Source organism: Oryctolagus cuniculus, chromosome 18, assembly GCF_051225735.1.
Source record: "Oryctolagus cuniculus isolate XC-2025 breed Fujian yellow rabbit chromosome 18, ASM5122573v1, whole genome shotgun sequence".
In the NCBI taxonomy this organism is placed as follows: domain Eukaryota; kingdom Metazoa; phylum Chordata; class Mammalia; order Lagomorpha; family Leporidae; genus Oryctolagus; species Oryctolagus cuniculus.
The window spans coordinates 170,199-190,664 of NC_142884.1; the positions used below are offsets into that span (position 1 = coordinate 170,199).

General features: G+C 50.3%; 1 pseudogene; it reads left to right on the top strand.

Moving 5' to 3' along the window:
- Positions 1 to 17,960: 17,960 nt before the first annotated feature.
- LOC149120677 (uncharacterized) lies at positions 17,961 to 19,526 on the top strand (annotated as a pseudogene).
- The last annotated feature ends 940 nt before the right edge of the window (positions 19,527 to 20,466 follow it).

Below are 20,466 nucleotides of genomic sequence, written 5' to 3' on the forward strand. Positions count from 1 at the left end.
TTGTAGTGTGGAAATACTGGTCTGCTTCCAATGTGTTCCTTTCCTCTTTGTCTTGTTAGGTCGGAAGTCAGAAATGAGCTTGTGTGTGTGTGACAAAGGCCTAAGGCTTGGACAACCACTTCCATCACAAATGCCTTCCAGGTGCAGCCCGGCATCTGCACTTCAAACGTCCTTCTACTGGATAACCACGGATAACCATGCTTCCTCTAACAGGGGGGCGGTGCCAGCCAGGCTCCCCCCTTCTGATAACATCAGGGGGCAAACTCAGAAAGGAATTTTTCATATTAACATCCAAAAAGTCCTTTGTTCCAGGGGGAGCAGAGGCAAGGTCCATCCCCTTAAACCCTCCCCAACTCCCCACCCCGTCTCAACTGGACTGCATGCCCAGCCCTCTGCCTCCCTGCTGAGCCTGGCCAGGTGTAAGCCCGCTCTCCCCGTGAGACTGGGCACTCTCTCCCAGGTCCTGTCTGGAGAGGTGCCCATCCATTCTTACGATGTCCCTTCCCTAATAAACCTTGCTGTGTTGCTTTCCACTACTCTCTATCTCACACCTGAATTCTTTCCTGCATGAAGACAAGAACCCTTGCTTCTCCAGTAACATTCTTAGGCCCCCTTCACACACATAGGCTAATTTCTATTTCCCACCTAACACACCGACGGGAGCTAGGAACTCCAGATGGCAGGAATTCAGCCACTTGGACCATCATTTGCTTCCTCCCAGGGTACACATCAGCATGAAACTGGGCACTTCGATATGAGATGGGAATGTCCCAAATGACAGTTTAAACTGCTGAGCCACAATGCCTGCCCCAAACTCTTCATTTGGGGTGGGCATTAGCCAATGAGTTAGGATGCTGATTGAGGGGCCGGCGCTGTGGCATAGTGGGTAAAGCTGTCTTCTGTGTGACTGGCATCCTGTATGGGTGCCAGTTCAAATCCCAGCTGCTCCACTTCTGATCCAGCTCTCTGCTGATGGCCTGAGAAAGCAGAAGATGGCTGAAGTCCTTGGACCCCTGCATCTGTTACCGGAGAAACTGCAGGGTTCCTGTCTTCACGCAAGAAAGAATTCAGGCGTGAGACAGAGAGTAGTGGGAGGTGAAAGCAGCAAAGTTTACTAGGGAAGGGACATCCGCAAGAACGGATGGGCACCTCTCCAGACAGGACCTGAGAGAGAGTGCGCAGTCACTCGGACTTGGGGGGGGGGGGGGTTAGTAGAGAGAGTACACCTGGCCAGACCAGGCAGGCGGCTCAGCAGAGAGGCAGACGGCTGAGCGCCCTGTCCCGTGGAGGCACGGGGTTTTTAAGGAGATGGGTCTTGCTCACCACCTCTGCTCCTCTTGGAACAAAGGGCTTTTTGGATGCAAATAGAAAAACTTCTCTCTTGAAGGTCTGAAACAAAGGGCTTTATGGATGCAGATGTTATCAGACTGGAGGTAGGGAGCAGGGGGTTTGAGGTGCAGATACTGGGCTGCACCTGGGAGATTGTGGAAGATTTGTCAGGCAGAAGGGGTGGGGACCCCCACCTGCCAGGTTATCAGGTGGAAGGGGGCAGGGCAGGGCAGGATGTGAACACCGGGCTGCCCCTGAAACACCATCGGGATGACCTTGAGATGCAGCATATGCTGGACATAGATGTCTTCTCTTTGGGCCTTTATGTCACACACACATAAGCTCATAACTGACTTTCCTACCTAACACATCCACATGGGAGACCCGGAAGAAGCTCCTGGCTCCTGGTTTCAGATCAGCCCAGTTCCTGCCATTACAGCCATTTGGGGAGTGAACCGTGGAAGGAAGATATCTTTATCTGTCTCTCTCTCTACTTTTTAAATAAATAAATAAATAAATAAATAATTTTTTTTTTAAATTTTTTTATTTTTTGACAGGCAGAGTGGACAGTGAGAGAGAGAGACAGAGAGAAAGGTCTTCCTTTGCCGTTGGTTCACCCTCCAATGGCCGCCGCGGCCGGCGCGCTGCGGCCGGCGCACCGCGCTGATCTGATGGCAGGAGCCAGGAGCCAGGTGCTTTTCCTGGTCTCCCATGGGGTGCAGGGCCCAAGCACCTGGGCCATCCTCCACTGCACTCCCTGGCCACAGCAGAGAGCTGGCCTGGAAGAGGGGCAACTGGGACAGAATCCAGCGCCCTGACTGGGACTAGAACCCGGTGTGCCGGGGCCTCTAGGCGGAGGATTAGCCTAGTGAGCCGCGGCGCCGGCTTAATAAATAAATCTTTTAAAAAATGCTGGCATTTGATGTCTGAGTGTCTTGATTTCAAAAAGAAGAAAAAATACAAAAGAATTTTAAAAGTTCCTTGGCTTCATACCCAGTTCCAGGGCCATTGGGAAATTGCCCAGCTTTCAGATGGTAGCAATGGATTTGTCTTCTAAATTATGTATTTATTTTTAATAATTCTTTTAAAATGTATTTACAGATTTATTTTTGTTTACCTTAGAGGCAGAGAGAGAGATTTAGAGCTGATTCTGTTGAAAGCTGGGAACGTAGTTCAAGTCTCTCACATGGGTGGCAGGAACCCATGTACTTGAGCTGTCACCAAGGGCTCCCAGGGTCCACATGAGCAGGAAGCTGGTGGAGCGGATACTCAAACCCAGCATTCCGATGTGGCATGCAAGCATACCTGCCAGTGTGTCAAACACTAGGCCAAATGTCTAGCCCGTATTTTTAGTGAATCCTGTGGGAAGTCTTGACTGTCTTGCCCTCTGGCTGGTGCTAGATTCCCAGGATGCCCCGTTGGAGACGGGGCTCCAGGGCTGAAAAGGTCCCGTCCTGAGGGCAACAGACACCACGGGCTAGAAGGCTAGCTCCTTTCTGGGAAGGCCCCTTGGGCTGCAACACAGAGTAGATGAGAACGACTCCCTGACCACGGGGGTGTCCAGGGGAGAGGGGTTGTTCTCGGCACTGCAGTAATCACAGATACTCCTCCAGCTCTCAAAGTCCAGGACGAGTCAGTGCAAATGCAGGGAGATACGTGTGATTAGTCGGGCTGCACGACACGAGCACCCATGATGAGGCTTCCGCTGTCAGAGGGTGGCTTTCACGAGGGGTGATTATCCCAGTTCAAGTCCTGCCTCACTCTTGTCTCTGCCTGCTGGCTCACCTGCCGGGAGCCGCTTCCTCTCTTACCATGACCAGCCTCCACAGATGCCAGTCAATGAATGCCCTTTGACACCTAGGTGGGGGCCTCAATGTGTCCACGGCCCAGTTGACAGTTGGGTTCTTGGACCCTCTCGTCACACACATAGCAAGGAAGGGCAGCAAAGGGTTATTGTGACAACGTGCTTGAGAACAAGAGGAGCTGGCCACTGGCTGAGGAAGGGTCTGGGGCACCATTGTTTGGGGTTTTAAAGAGGCCCCTCCTGAGGGGGGAAGGGGTGTTGCCACAGAAACTCCCACCAGGAGGCTTGTTCTTTTTTGATGTGGCTTTCCAAGAACTAAATTGTCCCTTTCTCAATCTCACTTGGGCCATTTGCCTTTGACCTTTGTTGTGTGGCTTCTGTGAAACATCTCTGTGTAAACACAGGGGCTTCCCCGCCCCCTCAGTTTGGCTGTTGTTCAAACCCATAGGTGGCTGTTGTTTTTTTTGACAGGCAGAGTTAGACAGTGAGAGAGAAAGGTCTTCCGTTGGTTCACCCCCCAAATGGCCGTTATGGCTGGCGCACTGCACCAATCCGAAGCCAGGAGCCAGGTGCTTCCTCCTGGTCTCCCATGCGGGTGCAGGGCCCAAGCACTTGGGCCATCCTCCACTGCACTCCCTGGCCACAGAATAGGAGCAACCGGGACAGAATCCGGCGCCCCAACTGGGACTAGAACCTGGGGTGCTGGTGCCATGGGCAGAGGATTAGCCAAGTGAGCCGCGGCACCGACCCACCCATAGGTTTTAAGCAAGTGGTATTTTAACCAGTTTCTTAACTAGCTTATCATCAAACAAACCAGCAATTAAAGTTTTTAAGGTCTGGGAATTCTTTTCTGTCAGCTTCCCTAATGAACTCAGCTGTCTCCTGCCTCGGCTCTGTTGGTGTTTCACCCACATTTCTGCTCTCTGAGGTCCGCAGCTTCCCCAGCGGGCCTGCCACACCACTTAGTTTGTTCTTTTGTTTATTTCGTGGTCTGTTTCTGTTTGCAGATATCCCACATCACTGACCCCTCTACTATTTTGGGGTTTCCTCTACAGCACCACTCCACAGCTTCATTACTACACAAGGCCCCACACAAGGGCTGGAGCCCTGTAGCACCATTCTGCCTGGCCTCCCCGGCTTTCCATTGAAATCTCGGTGGAGGCTTCCGTGACCCCAAACTTTTGCATTCCATACGTCTGCAAAGTTAGTACCACGTGGATAATGCCCAGATCTGCCAGCAGCTGGAGCTTGGCCTGGAGTTCCTCCGTGAAAGGACCCCACCTGGAAGATCTTTGAAATATGTCTGCACTTCTGTGCTTCTGAAGCAACCGTAACGGAAGGGTATGCCTAGAGGATCTTTGAAATGTCTTGTGCAAGAAAAATTCAGATAGGAGACAGAGGGTAGTGGTAAGAAAGGTAGCACGTTCAACGAGGGGAAACACACCTGACAGACCAGAAAAGCACTGAGTGCCCAGCCCCCGTTGAGACTGGCCACGACAGAGCAGGTGGGCAGCTCAGGAAAGGACCAAGAGCCCAGGCTGTATTCAGACTGGAGGTTTTTTTCTTTTTTTTTTTTTTTAAGATTTATTTTATTTATTTGAAAGATAGATTTACAAAGAGAGGTAGAGACAGAAGGTCTTCCATCTGCTGCTTCACTCTCCAGATGGCCACAGTGGCCGGAGCTGTGCTGATCCGAAGCCAGGAGCCAGGTGCTTCTTCTGTGTCTCCCACGCAGGTGCAGGGACCCAAGGACTTGGGCCTTCTTCTACTGCTTTCCCAGGCCATAGCAGAGAGCTGGATCGGAAGTGGAGCAGCTGGGCCTCGAACTGGTGCCCATGTGGGATGCCGATGCTTCAGGCCAGGTGTTAACCCACTGCACCACAGCGCCGGTCCCCAGACTGGAGTTTTTATGGAATGAGTATGGCTCTCCCATTTTTCCTCTCTATCTCCCTCTTCTGAGAATTGTGGGTGGGGGTTTTCTGGATGTGCTATTGCCAAAACTCCCCCTACGACTTTATCAGCACGGTTATTGGGCTTACTAGCCCTGTTCATGCAGGGCAGGGGGGATTCCCCTGAGCTGCCCCATGGAAAGGGCTGGAACACATCTAACAGTGTTGGAACAGGAGCCACTACTTTAGGTGTAGTGGCTGATCTGCTCATAGGGCTTGTTTCCTCATTTCAGTGCAGGACAATCCAGTTTCTGAGAATTTCCCATCTTCTTCCCATTCCCGTTTCCTTTGGCCCTCTTTAAACACACAGGCTAGTGTCTGTCTAGCTACCTACCACCTTCAGGATCTTTCTCCCACTGTCTTGCTCATTGACACACGGCTCCCTTTGCCCAACAAATCTCTTTAGCAAATACCCATGGCTTCGTTTCCTGTCTCAAACACGCTGCTTTGTGTTCATCCTTCTCTGGCAGAGTTGCCAATTTTCCAGATCCCTGCTCTGTTTCCTTTTGCTCCTGACTCTCACTGTTAAACTTATTCAAAGCAGCCATTAACACCCCTGCTGCAGCCTGAACACTTTGCTGCTTTGAAATTCCCACCATCTTGAGGCCTGCATTGTGGTGGAGTGGGTTAAGCTGCCAGCTTCCCCTATGGGACCGGTTCAAGTCCTGGCTGCTCCACTTCCAATCTAGCTCCCTGCTAGTGCGCCTAGGAAAGCAGCAGAAGATGGCCCAAATGCTTGGGCTCCTGCACCCATGTGGGAGACCTGGATGAAGTTCTTGGCACCTGGCCCACCCCGGGTCATTGCAGCCATTTGGGGTATGAGTCAGTAGATAGAAGATTTCTCTCTTTTCTTCTCTTTCTTTTTTTAAATTTATTTGACAGGAGAGTTACAGACAGTGAGAGAGACAGAGATGTGGGCAGCCACAGGCAGTTGCTCCCTTTGTTTACACTTAAACATATGGATAGAGACTAAGGAGATTCCGGGAAAAGGCAGGAAGAACCTTATCTCACTGCTAAACCTCTCACAAGAGATGATATAGATAATCAGTCACACCTGAAACCTGCATTTATCACCTAAGTGTTTTATTGTACCCTTGTAATCAATAGTTAAGAACCTTATGGGGAACTCTTTGTAACCTTAAAAGCCTTTTTGATATGTAAATCTTTTGTGCTCCTTCTTGTAAACAACTGGTCATGTTTAAATACTACTGGATTTGTTGAATAAAGGAGCCTTGATCAGGACTTGTCTTGGCTCCATTCTTTGCATCCTTGTCCCCGCATTCCCACTCTCTGTTTCAGGAAACCCGGTTCATTGTGCTGCAGGCCGGCACACCCTCCAAGGACATGCCTCTAGTCACACACAGACCTCTCAGGAGACCTCCCTCGAAAATGTCATAATTAGATTAGCTCTCCACCCCTTAATTCATCAACCATGAACATGACACCAGAGTTTAAAAAATCTGCATGAGTGTTGATGAGACGAGTCTTACTTAACCCATAATAACTTACATAGGCTCAGAAAGAAAGAAAAACATTGCTAAAGATGCCAGCTCCCTGTAATACTTGGTCCCACTCACACCAAAAAGGACAAAAAAGTGAGGGAGGCATTTGTTGCAGTGCCTTAAATCACCACTTGGGATACCCACATCCACACTTAGAAGGCCTGGTTTTTTTTTTTTTTTTTTTTTTTTTTTTACTTATTTGACAGGTAGAGTTATAGACAGTGAGAGAGAGACAGAGAGAAAGGTCTTCCTTCTGTTGGTTACCCCCCAAATGGCCACCAATGCCAGCACGCTGCACCGATCCGAAGCCAGGAACCAGGTGCTTCCTCCTGGTCTCCCATGCGGGTGCAGGGTCCAAGGACTTGGGCCATCCTCCACTGCACTCCCAGGCCACAGCAGAGAGCTGGACTAGAAGAGGAGCAACCGGGACTAGAACCTGGCGCCCATATGGGATGCCAGTGCCGCAGGCGGAGGATTAATCAAGTGAGCCACAGCGCCGGCCCCAGAGTGCCTGGTTCTGATGTGAGCATGAGCATATTAATTTTTATTTCAGGTCCTTGTCTCACACAGAGATAAAAATCCTAAGCAGAGACATAGTAGCATACACAGGAAGGAACAGGATTTACTTAACAGGGAGAGAGAAAACATACATTTTACATATGAATGTGGGCTGCTGCACATGGAGAAATACCTTTGAGTAGGACAGAGGATTGACCAATGGCAGGGGAGAGAAAAAACGTGAGTAGCATCTCCAATTGTGGTGTGTTGTAAAAGAGAGAGCTCTCCCCCATATTCAGTTCATTTTATGAGGTGGGGGTGGTGCATGAAGCTGTTTGGGAAGTTTATGACACCTCCATAATCTTCGTGTGGCACTGAATGTCAGTATTCTCATGGTTTCTCCCACTTCTAGGTCCCAGATGAAACACATCTTGGGAAAATGGGCATCTTTGGCAGATAAAGAGATAATATGTAGAGCTATGAGGATTCTAGCTCACTCAGACCTATCAAGCTGCCGGCCTATCCATGAGTTCAAGTCCCAGCTATTCCACTCTGACCCAGCTTCCTGCTAATGTGCTTCCGAGGAAGGTAGCAGATCATGACTTAAGTACTTGGGTCCCTGCCATCCACACTGAAGACCCCGATTCAGTTCTGGGCTCCTGATCTTGGCCTGGCCCAGCCTTAGCTATTGTGGGCATTTGGGAAATGATTCAGTAGGTGGAAGTTATTTAGTGTGAAAAGGCAGGCAACTACTTAGGTGGCTGGAATTCTTACTAGCCCTGCAATATAATGTTATCTCTATATATCATTCTAAAACACTCACCTTCCCAGGATGCACCAGTGCCTCATCCGGGACCAGGAAAGAGCAGATGCCATAATGACCACATGGATATTAAACCCCATGTGGAAGTGTCGAAAAATTCCAGATGGGGGCTGGCACAGTGGCATAGTGGGTAAAGCCATTGCCTGTGGCACCAGCATCCCATATGGGTGCCAGTTCAAGTCCCGGCTCCTCTACTTCCAATCCAGCTCCCTGCTAATGCACCTGGAAAAGCAGTGGAGAATGGCCCAGTACTCTGGCCTCTGCACCTGCATGGGAGACCTGTAAGAAGCTCCTGGCTCCTGGCTTCGGATTAGCCCAGCTCCAGCCATTGTGGCCATTTGGGTAGAAAACTAGCAGATGGAAGCTCGCTCTGTTTCCCTCTCTCTCTCTCTCTTTCTCTAAAACTCTGCCTTTCAAATAAATAAATCTAAAAAAAAAAAAAATCCCAGATGTCTTCATGCATACTAAGACCCTCCCACCACCTCATGAAAGAGGCTGAGAATGAGGGAGAACTTTCTTTAAAAAATATTTATCTAGGCCGGCGCTGCGGCTCACTAGGCTAATCCTCCACCTTGCGGCACCGGCATACCGGGTTCTAGTCCCGGTCGGGGTGCCAGATTCTGTCCTGGTTGCCCCTCTTCCAGGCCAGCCCTCTGCTGAGGCCAGGGAGTGCAGTGGAGGATGGCCCAGGTGCTTGGGCCCTGCACCCCATGGGAGACCAGGAAAAGCACCTGGCTCCTGGCTCCTGCCATCGGATCAGCGCGGTGCGCCGGCCGCACCGCGCTGGCCGCGGCGGCCATTGGAGGGTGAACCAACGGCAAAGGAAGACCTCTCTCTCTGTCTCTCTCTCTCTCACTGTCCACTCTGCCTGTCCAAAAATTAAAAAAAAAAATAAATAAAAAATATTTATCTATTTATTTGAAAGGCAGAGTTACAGAAAAAGAGACAAAGATATCTTCCACCTGCTGGTTCACTCCTCAATGGCTGCAACAGCAGGAATGGGCCAGGCCAAAGCCAGGAGCCAGGAGCTTGTTCCTGGTCTCCCACATGGGTGCAGGGGCCCAAGGACGTGGGCCATCTTCCGCTGCTTTCCCAGTGCATTAGGAGGGTGCTGGATCAGAAGTGGAGCAGCTTCTGGGACTGCAGCCACATGGGAATCGAGTCAGCACCCATATGGTTGCAGGCAGTGGCTTAACCCACTGTACCAAAATGTTGGTCCCACAGGCAGCAGCTTAGCCTGCTGTGGCACAATGCCAGCCTCACCTGAAAACAGCTTTGTTATCTGCAGTTGTAACCTGAGGTAGCAGGACTGAGGCAGGAAACCTCTTCCCCCATGAGAAAATGGGAGGCAAATATAAACGGTAGCATGACAGCTCCACGGGGGAGACAAGCAGACAAGTGGGAGATGGCTTCCCATTGTCTCCTGACTTGGGAGGATCAGAAGGCATTCTGCTAGGATTCAGGTAAGCATGGTCTGTATGGACACAGGTGGGTCACCAGGGCCCTAGGGTGGGGCTGTTCTGCACGTGTTTGCCTTAGTGACTGCCAGCTTCATGGGGGGAAGATCCTTGTGTATTTGGTTTACCAATGGGTTGTTGCACTGCCCAGCACACAGTAGGTGCTCAAGCAGTATGAGTTAAGTAAGTGAATACATGGGCGTGAGGTACTTGCTTGAGTGCATCAGGATATAGAGCATTTCAAACTCCCCCAAAGTTCCCTGCTACCCCTCTATAGTCTGTTTCCTTTGCCCCAGAAGGAAATCATGGCTGTTTAGTTGTCAGGATGGATGCGTACGTCATTGAAAAACTGGCTCTTTAGATCTAATGGAATTTTAATTAATTTATTTATTTGAAAGAGAAAGAGAGAGATCTTATATCCACTGGTTCCCTTGCCAAATGGCTCCAAAAGTCATGACTGGGCCAGGCCAAAACCAGGATCCCGGAGCTTCCTTCGGGTCTCCCACGTAGATGCAGGGGTCCAAGTACTTGGATTATCCTCTGCTGCTTTCCTAGATGCATTAGCAAGGAGCTGGATCAGAAGTGGAGCAGCTGGGGCTCAAATCAGCACTCACGTAGGATGCTGGTGTTGCAGGCAGCGGCTTAACCCACTGCGCCGTGATGCCATTTCCTGATTTCTTTCTTTCAAAAATGAATTTAAAAAAAATTATTTAATTTTATTTGAAAGGCAGAGAAACAGAAAAAATGGAGGGAGAGAGAGAGAATCAGAGGGACAGGTCTCCCATTTGCTCATTCACTCTACGAATGCCCACAACAGCCAGGGCTGGGACAGGCAAAAGCTGGGAGCCAGGAACTCAGTCCGTGTTTCCCATGTGAGTAGGAGAAACCAACAATGTGAGCCATTATCATCCCGGGGTTCACATAAGTGGGAAGCTGGGATTGGGGGCAGACTTAAACTCGGACACTCTGCGATAGGATGCAGTTATTCCAAGTGGTGTCTTAATTGTTATATACCAAATGCATATTTCTTTTGCACATCGTTTTGTTCATAATTAGAGTTACCAACATTGCTGCACATTCAGTTTTATTGCTGGGTAGTATTTCATTGTATGAGTGTAGAGGTTAATTTTTCCATCCTCCTGGTGGACATGTGGGCTGTTTTCAATTTTAGCCATTGAATAAAATCACTGTGAACATTTGTGTAAAACTTTGGTTTAGACATATTTTTCAAATTTAAGTTTTTGATGTAGTCCAATGTATTGACTTCTCATCTTTTTTAAAAAATATATATTTATTCATTTATTTACTTGAAAGACAGTGGCAGAGAGAGAGAGAGTGAGCTCTTTCACCCATTGTTTCACTACCCAAATGGTTGCAACAGCCAGGTCTGGGCCAAGTCAAAGCCGGGAACAGGAAATCCATCCTGGTGTCCCACATGGGTGGCAGGAGCCCAAGAACCTGTCCTCCAAGGACATCAGCAGGGAGCTGGATCAGAAGTGGAGCAGCTGGGACTAAAACAGGGATGCTGGCATTGCACAGGGTGGTTCAACTTGTTGTGCCTCAATGCTGGCCCCTAGACATAGGTTTATATTCTTCCCAGGTAAAAACTGAAGGAAAATTGTTGTGTACTATGGAAAGTACATGTCTGACTTCATGAGAAACTGACTACTATTTCCCCAACTTGCATTATCTTACATAAGCAGTTAACAGCAAGGTCTGAGTGTTCTAGTGTCTCCACAACCTTGTCAACACTTAGAGCATGTTTAAAATGGCATTGCTTATTTATATTTCAGAGGCAGAGGGTAGAGAGCAAGGAGACCGTCCATAGCAGTGAGAGAGACGTGGGATCTTGATGTTGTTGGAGGTGATCATGTTCAGTACTCTCACGTTTAGTACTATGCGCTTCTCCCTGTGCTGAGCACTTCTCATGTTCTCTCTCAGAAGGAAGGCTGTAGTGTTATGCAAACACGTGTTACTGGACTCTGAACAGCAGCTAACTCTGAGTGGGAATCAGAGCCCCAGCAGGGCTCCTGAAAGCACAGAGATCCCATGCCAGAGCTTCTGTAATGGGGAAACTTGCGTTTCTAGCAGTTTCCCCAGTGAGGCTGATGCTACTGGCTCAGGGACCACTGAATCAGAGGGACGTCAGAGAGACACCACAAGGAAGGCATTCACGCTCTTTCACATCCTCGCAGAAGTCGTTCTGTAGGGCCTCACCAGGTCTGCGGCCAGGAGCCTGGGACACCAGTTACTAAGTGGACGTCTCTAACGGAGGAAATCCGAGAGCAGCTCCTGTAAGAGGAAGATAAGCCAGGCACGCCCCCACCCCCACGCCGCTTTAAAAAAGGGTGGGGGGACTCCAGTTCCCATAGGTCCTCGCGGTGCCGCCTGGACGTTGCCATGGAGATCAGAGCGCGCCTGCCCCGCTGGACACACGGTAGAAACTAGGTAAACCAGAAGACCCAGCGGGCCGGCTGCTGCCGCGCTCAGCCGGTGGGGCAGGGACCTCCCGCGCCGCTTTACTGCAGGTTTGCTCTGCTCTGGACCGCTCGTCCCGTACCGTCCTTGGGGACCGCTTCCCAGGCGCTTCCTCGGGACCGCCTCCGGGACCTCATACACGCACTCGCTCCTGTCCCTGCAGCCCAGAGGCGGCGCCCAGGGCCCTGGACACACATACACGGTGCAGACTGAGGCTCCGAGCTCGACAGTCGGCCCGCGGTCACCCAGGCCAGTGGAGTGTGGTCTCCGAGCTCCAGGGGTCCTCCTGGGTCCGATGGCGGCAGCAGCGCCGACTGACCTGGCGCGGGTGAGTGAAGGGTGCCCGTGACCCTCACTGGTAGCTCCCCGGCCCCACACAACGTCCTGGAGCCCCTTCCTGGGGAGGGAGCGTCCCCAGACTTCGCCCCCTTCGCTCTCCTGCCCTGCCACTGGGAACCCTAGGGGTATCTTCGGCCGTGGCCATGGGCTATAAGGAAGGGTTCCCACTTCTGAAATCCATTGACGTGTACAAAGCGGTTTCAGTCCTAGAAATCAGGATGATGTGTGAATGCTGGAAAGTGAGGCTGACAAGACCAGAGCCTCAGGTGACCTCTGACGTCATAAATAAGAGTGTCAATTGTTCAATCAACAGGAGTCACTGTGCACTTGCTCCCCATGTAGGACCTCTGTCCTTAACGAGTTGTACTATGAGAATTAACAGTAAAACCAATCTTCAAACAGTACTTCATACTTTGTGTGGGTGTGCAAACTGTTGAAATCTTTACTCAGTATAGAGTTGGTCTTCTGTATATAATTAAAAGTGAATCTTAATGAAGAATGGAATGGGAGAGGGACTAGGAGTGGGGGTCTGAGGGTGGGTAAGGGGGAAAGAACCACTATATTCCTAAAGCTGTACATATGAAATTTATTAAATAAAAGCTTTCTTTAAAAAAAAAAAAAAAGTGCAGCTGAGCTGTGAGTATTCAAGGAATGGCAGATCTTCCTTATGTCTGGGGGAAAAGGGGGCAGGTTGGCTGGAGTTGCCCTGAGAGGCAGCCTGAAGAGCGCGGTCTGTCATCTGAGTGTGGTGAGATCTGCCGATTCATGATTCATTCTTTCTTCTTCTTCTTCTTTTTTTTTTTTTTTTTTTAGATTTTATTTATTTATTTGAGAAGTACAAACCGTGAGAGGGAGAGACAGAGAGGTCTTCCTTCCGCTAGTTCATTCCCCAAACGGCCACAACAGCCAAAGCTGGGCTGATCCAAACCCAGGAGCCATGAGCTTCTTCCAGGTCTCCTACGTGGGTGCAGGGGCCCAAGCACTTGACCCATCTTCTACTGCTTTCCCAGGCCACAGCAGAGAGCTGGATTGGAAGAGGACCGGCTGGGATTCGAACCAGCGCCCATATGGGATGCCAGCACTGCAGACAGAAGATTAACCTACTGCGCCACAGCGCCAGCCCCCACCAACTGTTTCGAGTACAGTAGGGATGTGATCTGACTCAGATGTTCCCAGGCACCCTCTGGCTGCAGAGGGAAAGAAGATGGGGTCGGAGTGAGAGGAGGGAGGCCCGTAAGGATTTGATTTTAAATTGGATGAATGCAGGTGGTGACTTGGCCAGAGTGCTGATTGTGGAGCTGGAAGAAGTGGTTAGATTTTGGTTCTGATTTTTTAACTTTAAGATGTGGAAAGTGAGAGAAAGAGGGGGAGGAGGTAGGGATGGCTCCATGGAAATTGACCTCAGCAACTAGCAGCTGGCCTGCAGTCCAGAGACGGGGAGTCAGTGGGTGGGCAGGTTTCAGAGACCAGGAGGTGGATTTTGGCTGTGTGAGTCTGAGATGTCCTGGAGACTCTGGAGTGGAGGTGTCAGATGGGCTGCTGGACATGCAGGTCTGAGTTCTGCTGAGGGACTCAGCTTGTAGGTGTTCGGTTTGTGGCAACCAGGCTATAACAGAGGTTAGGAGAGGGCGTCTTACGTCAGCAATGGATTCCCTGTGGGAGCACATGAGGCTAGGTGACTGGCCTGGGCATCTGGTCATGGGTTGTGTATATTACAAAGTCAGATAAAGGAACTAACAGCCTCAAGGGAAGGTAAGTGGAAAAGAGGCGTCCAGAGCTGGCATTGTGGTGTAGTGGGTGAAGCCGCCACCTGCAACACCAGCATCCCACATGGGCACCGGTTCAAGTCCCAGCTGCTCTACTTCCAACCCATCTCCCTGCTTAATGCTCCTGGGAAAGCAGCAGCAGATGGCCTGAGTACCTGGGCCCCTGTACCTGTGTGGGAGACCCAGGAGGAAATTCTTGTTGTGGCCACGTTGGGGGGGAGGTGAGCCAGCAGATGGAAGATCTCTGTCTTTTCCTCTCTGTAACTCTGCCTTTCAAATGGATGGATAAACCTTTAAAAAAAAAAAAAAGGAGGGAGGGAGAAAAGAAGAAATAGAAGGAAGGCCAGAAGGTGATTAAGGTCCCCAAGGAGGCGGCTGGGACAAACTGAGGTGGAGGTAGGATGACAGTAGGGCTGGGACTTGTGTTTATTGAGCCCTCTAGAAAGAGGTCCAGTCACAAGCAGCAAACCACTGCTCAGCTGCTTCAGAAAAGCCCCGCTCTCGCCTCTGTGACACCCAGTGAGGATGAGGAGAAGGGCCCAAGTGGCGATGCTGGCCCCAGTTTCCTCACGTGATGACTGAGGGCCTTTTTGCTGTGGCTCAGCAGCTTTCAAGGCACATCTTCGGTGGGACAGTGTGTGGGCATTTTGCCAAACTTAATGACCTTGCTGCCACCATTCTTGTCACCACCAGCTGGTTTTGTGAAACCAGCAAGAACCTTCTCCTTCTTTTCAATCCTGAATTTGGGAGCCACGTGCTTCCTCTTATACAGGGCTTCCCTGAGATCCATGGCTGACTGGGAGTATCTGCCAGTCCCTCTCGCCAGGACAGGTTTCGGTGCAGTGGGGCTTCCCCTTCTTTGTCTTTTTATCCTTGAGTTTCTTCTTTTCAGCTCTGCATTATCCACCTTCTTGGCTGGAGATTTCTTCTTAGTGTCTGGCTTTGGAACTGGAGCTTTTTCACCCTCCATCTTACAAGATCTTTATGGACTTTTAAAGCGAATACTTACCAGTTATATCTTTGCTGGTGTACTTTGGTTTTACTTTTGGTTGATTTGGTATAGAACCATGACAGGAATGTAACATCCCATTCTACCTTGCCCGTAATGATAGTTCTTTTTTCCTCAGGGATTGGGGCCGAAGTCCACAAGGGTCACTTTCTGAAATCAAGCCCAGTCAAATGTTAATATATAAAAGCTATGCCTATTCATTTGTAGTTGTAATCAATTATAAAAGATGTATAAATCCAAAATTTAAAACAAAAATGCAACATCTGACATATTTATTAGGTAACTATACGTATTGTTAAAACAAAAAGTTACCTGCATTGAATATTGACCCCTCTATAAGATCACAGATTTTTCTTGGCTGTTTATGTGGGCCTGGGGTTTTAGTTAGATTGGCACAGTACTTCAGTGCAGACAGGGTCCATTAGGAGAGTTATAAGCATCTAGGCTTGGGGCAGGGAGTGGTAGAGATTGGCTTTGAACATGCATTAAGAGGTATACTGTGGTGGCCGGTGCTGTGGTGTAGCAGGTAAAGCCACCACCTGTCCCATATGGGCGCTGGTTTGAGTCCCAGCTGCTCCACTTCCGATCCAGCTCTCTGTGATGGCCTGGGAGAGCAGTGGAGGATGGCCCAGGTGCTTGTGCCCCTGCACCCACGTGGGAGAGCTCCTGGCTTTGGATCGGTGCAACTCTGGCCATTGCAGCTTTCTAGGGGAGTGAACCAGTGGATGGAAGACCTCTCTCTCTCTCTCTGCCTTTCACATAAATAAATAATTTTCTTTTTTTAAAGAGGTATACTGTGGCTGAGAAGCCTGCGGGTCCTAGAGATCTGTGTGTGGCTCTGGAAAACAGGGTTGAATGTATGAGCAGGACCAAGTGGAAATCCATGAAGAAGAGGCTGAGTGCTGCCTCTCCTGACAGTTGGGACTTTCAGAGGTCTGGTGCAGGAGCAGCCAGGCTCTGGACGCTGTTTGCAGAGGCGTGTGGAAAGGCAGGGAAGTGCTGGTTGTGTGGGGTCTGGAGATGGAAGGTTCAAGGAGTGATGTGCATATCAGAAAAAGTGAACCAGTGGGTCAGAACCTAAATAAAGAAGGTGAGCACCAGCTTGGTGTTTCTGGAGACAGAATTGGGGGACCCAGAACTTAGGTATCATCTATCTGTCCACCTGCCTGTTTTTGAGGGGCAGGTCAATGGGACATTTTCCATTTTTTCTGCCATCTGTTGGTCTGGTTGACTTAGCTGTCACCATCATGGCAGGGCCAGGTGACCTTTGAGGACGTGTTTGTGCACTTCTCCTGGGAGGACTGGGGGCTCCTGGATGAGGCTCAGAAGCACCTGTACCGTGATGTGATGCTGGAGAACTTTGCGCTTGTGGCCTCTCTGGGTAAGGACCCACCCCAGCATCCTTTCCCGTTTTTCCCAAGAGCAGCTGTTTTCCCACAGCTGGAGCATGGGAGCTGTGGACTGACTGCTTTGTGTGTGGAGCATGACCTCCTCTTCTCCCTGAGAAGTCCTGACGCTGTCTGCACTGCAGGGAAGCACCCAGGGTCAGCTGCCCGAGTCTGTCCATGGCAATGGCACCTCTGTTCTACAGGGTGTCCCCCCGCCACTTTTTCTTTTAATCAAACATTTCCAGGAGCCTGACTGTGCCGGGGACCATGGGCACCAACATGGTCACTGCTTGTGGGGACCATTGTGCTGTTCTTGTGAGGTGCTCCTCAAAGGTTTATTTCTAACAGTGAGTTTTCTTCCCATTTGCAAAAATGAGATGAGTTCTCTTTGGTCGGTCATCACGTGGGTTGCCCTGCATTAGGGCCAGCCAATTACCTGTTCTACTTTTTTCCTTTTTCTTTTTTTGTCAGGCAGAGTTAGTGAGAGAGAGAGAGAGACAGAGAGAAAGGTCTTCCTTTTTCTGTTGGTTCACCCCCCCAAGTGGCTGCTACGGCTGGTGTGTTGCGGCTGGTGTGCTGCGTTGATCCGAAGCCAGGAGCCAGGTCTTTCCTCCTGGTCTCCCACGCGGGTGCAGGGCCCAAGGACCTGGGCCATCCTCCACTGCCCTCCTGAGCCACAGCAGAGTGCTGGACTGGAAGAGGAGCAACTGGGACAGAATCTGGTGCCCTGACCGGGACTAGAACCTGGGGTGCCGGCCCCACAGGCAGAGGATTAGCCTAGTGAGCTGTGGCACTGGTCATGTTCTACTTTTTTCTTAGGTCTTGTATCTTCCAAATCCTTTGTGGTTGCCTACCTGGAGCAGGGTAAAGTGCCTTGGGTACCCGACAGGGTAAATCTGTGTCCAGTCACAAGAGAGGCCAAATGGGAGCCTAGACCTGGTGAGTGGAGCTGGTGGCATGGGTTATATCAGGGTTAAAGTTCCATTATGTGAGAAATGTGTTCTGCATCTACCAATAGCCCATTTCACCTTCTTGCCATTTCTGCTTTGACTTTTTGCCCCGTGGATGGTGGATGATCCTACTGCCCTGACCTCCATGTCTTCTCTGGTCCCCTCCACTATTCCTTTGTAGGCTTGCCTGCATTAACCTACAATGGCATTAGCCTACACTTATTATGGATTGTGCACTTATCTTTATGTAGATTCTGAGAACCAGATACCCAGTTGCAGCTGGACTTTCCTGGGTTTGTGCACACCCCGAGATTTCCTCTTGCTATCAGAGGTCTTCTTGAGCTGCCTGTATCAGGTCCTGCTGAGAGCTGAGGTGTGAGTTGGAGTCCCTGCCTCTTCTCCCTGCCTGACCCTACCCCGTGTTCTCCCATCTGGTGAGTGCCCTCCTTCTGTGCCTACACAGGCCCAGCCCTGCACTGTTAGATCTTGCTTACCCTGCCTTCATTCCTGCATACGTCAGGCACATCTGTGAAGAGGCTGGCCCCTTCCAATAAAGTCCATGTGTACTTTTTCACCAGCACTTCTGTTCTTTCAGGTTGCTGGCCTGGAGTAGACGAAGCTTCTCCCAAGCAGAGTGTTTCTGTAGAAGGAGTGTTCCAGTTTGGGGCACCCGAGGCAGGTCCTTCTACCCAGTATGCCAATATCTGGCCTAATTTTGAAAGATACTTTGGACATGGCTGAGCACCAGGTACCATACCCTGGCACAAACCCTACATGTGTGAGTCATGTGTGAGAGGCTTCTGGATCAGCATGAAGCTTCAGCAGCCCCAGAAAGAACACAGTGGCAAGAAGCCCTTCAAGGGCCAAGGTGGTGGGAAGAACGTCCTGGATAGCCACAGCCAGGCCACCACCAGAGAGGGGAAGCTACACGGAAGCACTGCACATAGGGCAGCCTTTCCACCCAGCTGCAGTCTTGAGCAGGTCACACAGAAGCCTTTCAAGTGCAGTGAGTATGGGAGGGCCTTCCTGAAGGCCTTTGCTCTCCTTGACCACCTGATAACTCACTCTGAAGAGAGACGCTTCAGATGCCCCACAGGTGGAAATGCCCCCAAGGAGAACTCAATCCATGTTAATCACCAAAAATTACATACTGGGGAAGCATCGCATGTGTGTAAGGAATGTGGGAAGGCCTTTAGCCACCTGTTTAAACTGAGGTTGCATCAGAAAATTCACGCTGGGAAAATACATCATAGTTGCTGTGAACGCGGGAAAGGCTTTACCCACGAACACTCGCTAGTTCAGCACCAGAGAGTCCACACTGGAGAAAGGCCTTATAAGTGTGTCAGTGTGGCAAAGCCTTCACTTGCAGTTTCCACATTGTTTGGCACCAGAAAGTTCACAACACAGAAAGGCCATATGAATGCAGACAGTGCCGCGAGTCTTTAGCTGTATTTCCAGCTTCACTGAGCACCAGAAAATACACAATGGAGAAGGACCGTATGAATGCAGGGAATGTGGGAAGGCCTTCATTAACAGCTCTCATCTTGTTCGACAACAGAAAGTTCATAACACAGAAAGGCCTTTTGAGTGCAGAGAATGTGGGAAAGCCTTATGGCAAACGTCCAAACTTGTTCTGCACCCAAGGAGCCATACTGGGGAAAGACCTTGTAAGTGCAACCACTGTGGGAAGGCCTTCAGTTGCCTCTAACCTTGTTCCACACCAGCGAATTCATACTGGAGAAAAGCCTTACAAATGCTCAGCGTGTGGGAAAGCCTTCAGTCAAAGCTCTGCCCTCATTCAGCACCAGAAAGTTCATACTCGAGAAAGACCTTATGAGTGCAATGAATGTGGGAAAGCCTTCAGCTGTAGTTCTAACCCTGTTAAGCACCGGAGGTTCACACTGGAAAGAGGCCTTATGAGTGCAGCCAGTGTGGGAAATCCTTCAGTGAAAGCTCCATCCTCAATCAGCACCAGAGGGTTCACACTGGAGAAAAGCCTTATGAGTGCAACAGATGTGGAAAAGCTTTCCGCTACAGCTCTAACCGTTCTCAGCACCAGAAAAGTCATGCTGGACTAGGGCCACCTAAATACAGGAGGTAGGAGAATGCCTGCAGCCAAAGCCAGTCTTACCCAGCACCTGGTCAGTGTGGGAAAGGATTTAGCTGGAGCTTCTCCTTATTAACCATAAAAGAACTCACTCGTGAGAACACTTCTGTGGAAGGAATCTTTGTGAAGCAGCAGCCAAAAATGGAATCTTGTGTGCCACAGCACCCCTGGGGAGACTAACCTGTGAGTGTCAGGTATATGGAAGCTTTCAGCACTAGGTCACATCTTTCATCCTGTCTAGTGCGTTTGTCAGATTATACCACTGCCAGCTACAATCTCACTTCTACCAGCTGGCAGGCCTCCAGTGTACTTGTCATACTCAGGGAAGTCAGACCTCTGAACTCTCTCATGTGGCAGAAAGAACTACGAGTGGTGGGCACCTTTTGGGGTCATCTCATTTCCACCTTTCCCCTTTCTCCAGTGCTTTGGCATTGCCCTAACCTAGTTTTCAACGAGGCTGTGGACTTCCAGGAATTTCCCTTTTTCTTGGTCCTTGTTGAGCTTGACACCTGCAGTGCACTTGTTGAGCCTTAATGTCACCCAGCTTTGGAACTGCCTGCCTCCAGTGTGTGACAATAAAGGCCTCGCTGGGGGCTGGCACTGTGGCACACAAGATTAAGCACAGCTTGCCACACTGGCATCCCAAATTGGAGCAATGGTTCGAGGACTGGTTGCTCTGCTTCTGATCTAACTTCCTGCTAATGTTCCTGGGAAAGCAGCAGATGATGGCTTAAGTGCTTGAGCCCCTGTCACCCAAATTTGTCACATGTGATAGTGAGCTTGGTCACAGGAGACTCAGCTCTGCAGAACCTGAGAGGTCTTGCACAACCATGTTCTTAAGAACAAATGCAAGGCTGGCACTGCGGCTCAACAGGCTAATCCTCCGCCTAGCGGCACCGGCACACCGGGTTCTAGTCCCGGTCGGGGCGCCAGATTCTGTTCCGGTTGCCCCTCTTCCAGGCCAGCTCTCTGCTGTGGCCCGGGAGTGCAGTGGAGGATGGCCCAAGTGCTTGGGCCCTACACCCCATGGGAGACCAGGAGAAGCACCTGGCTCCTGCCTCCAGATC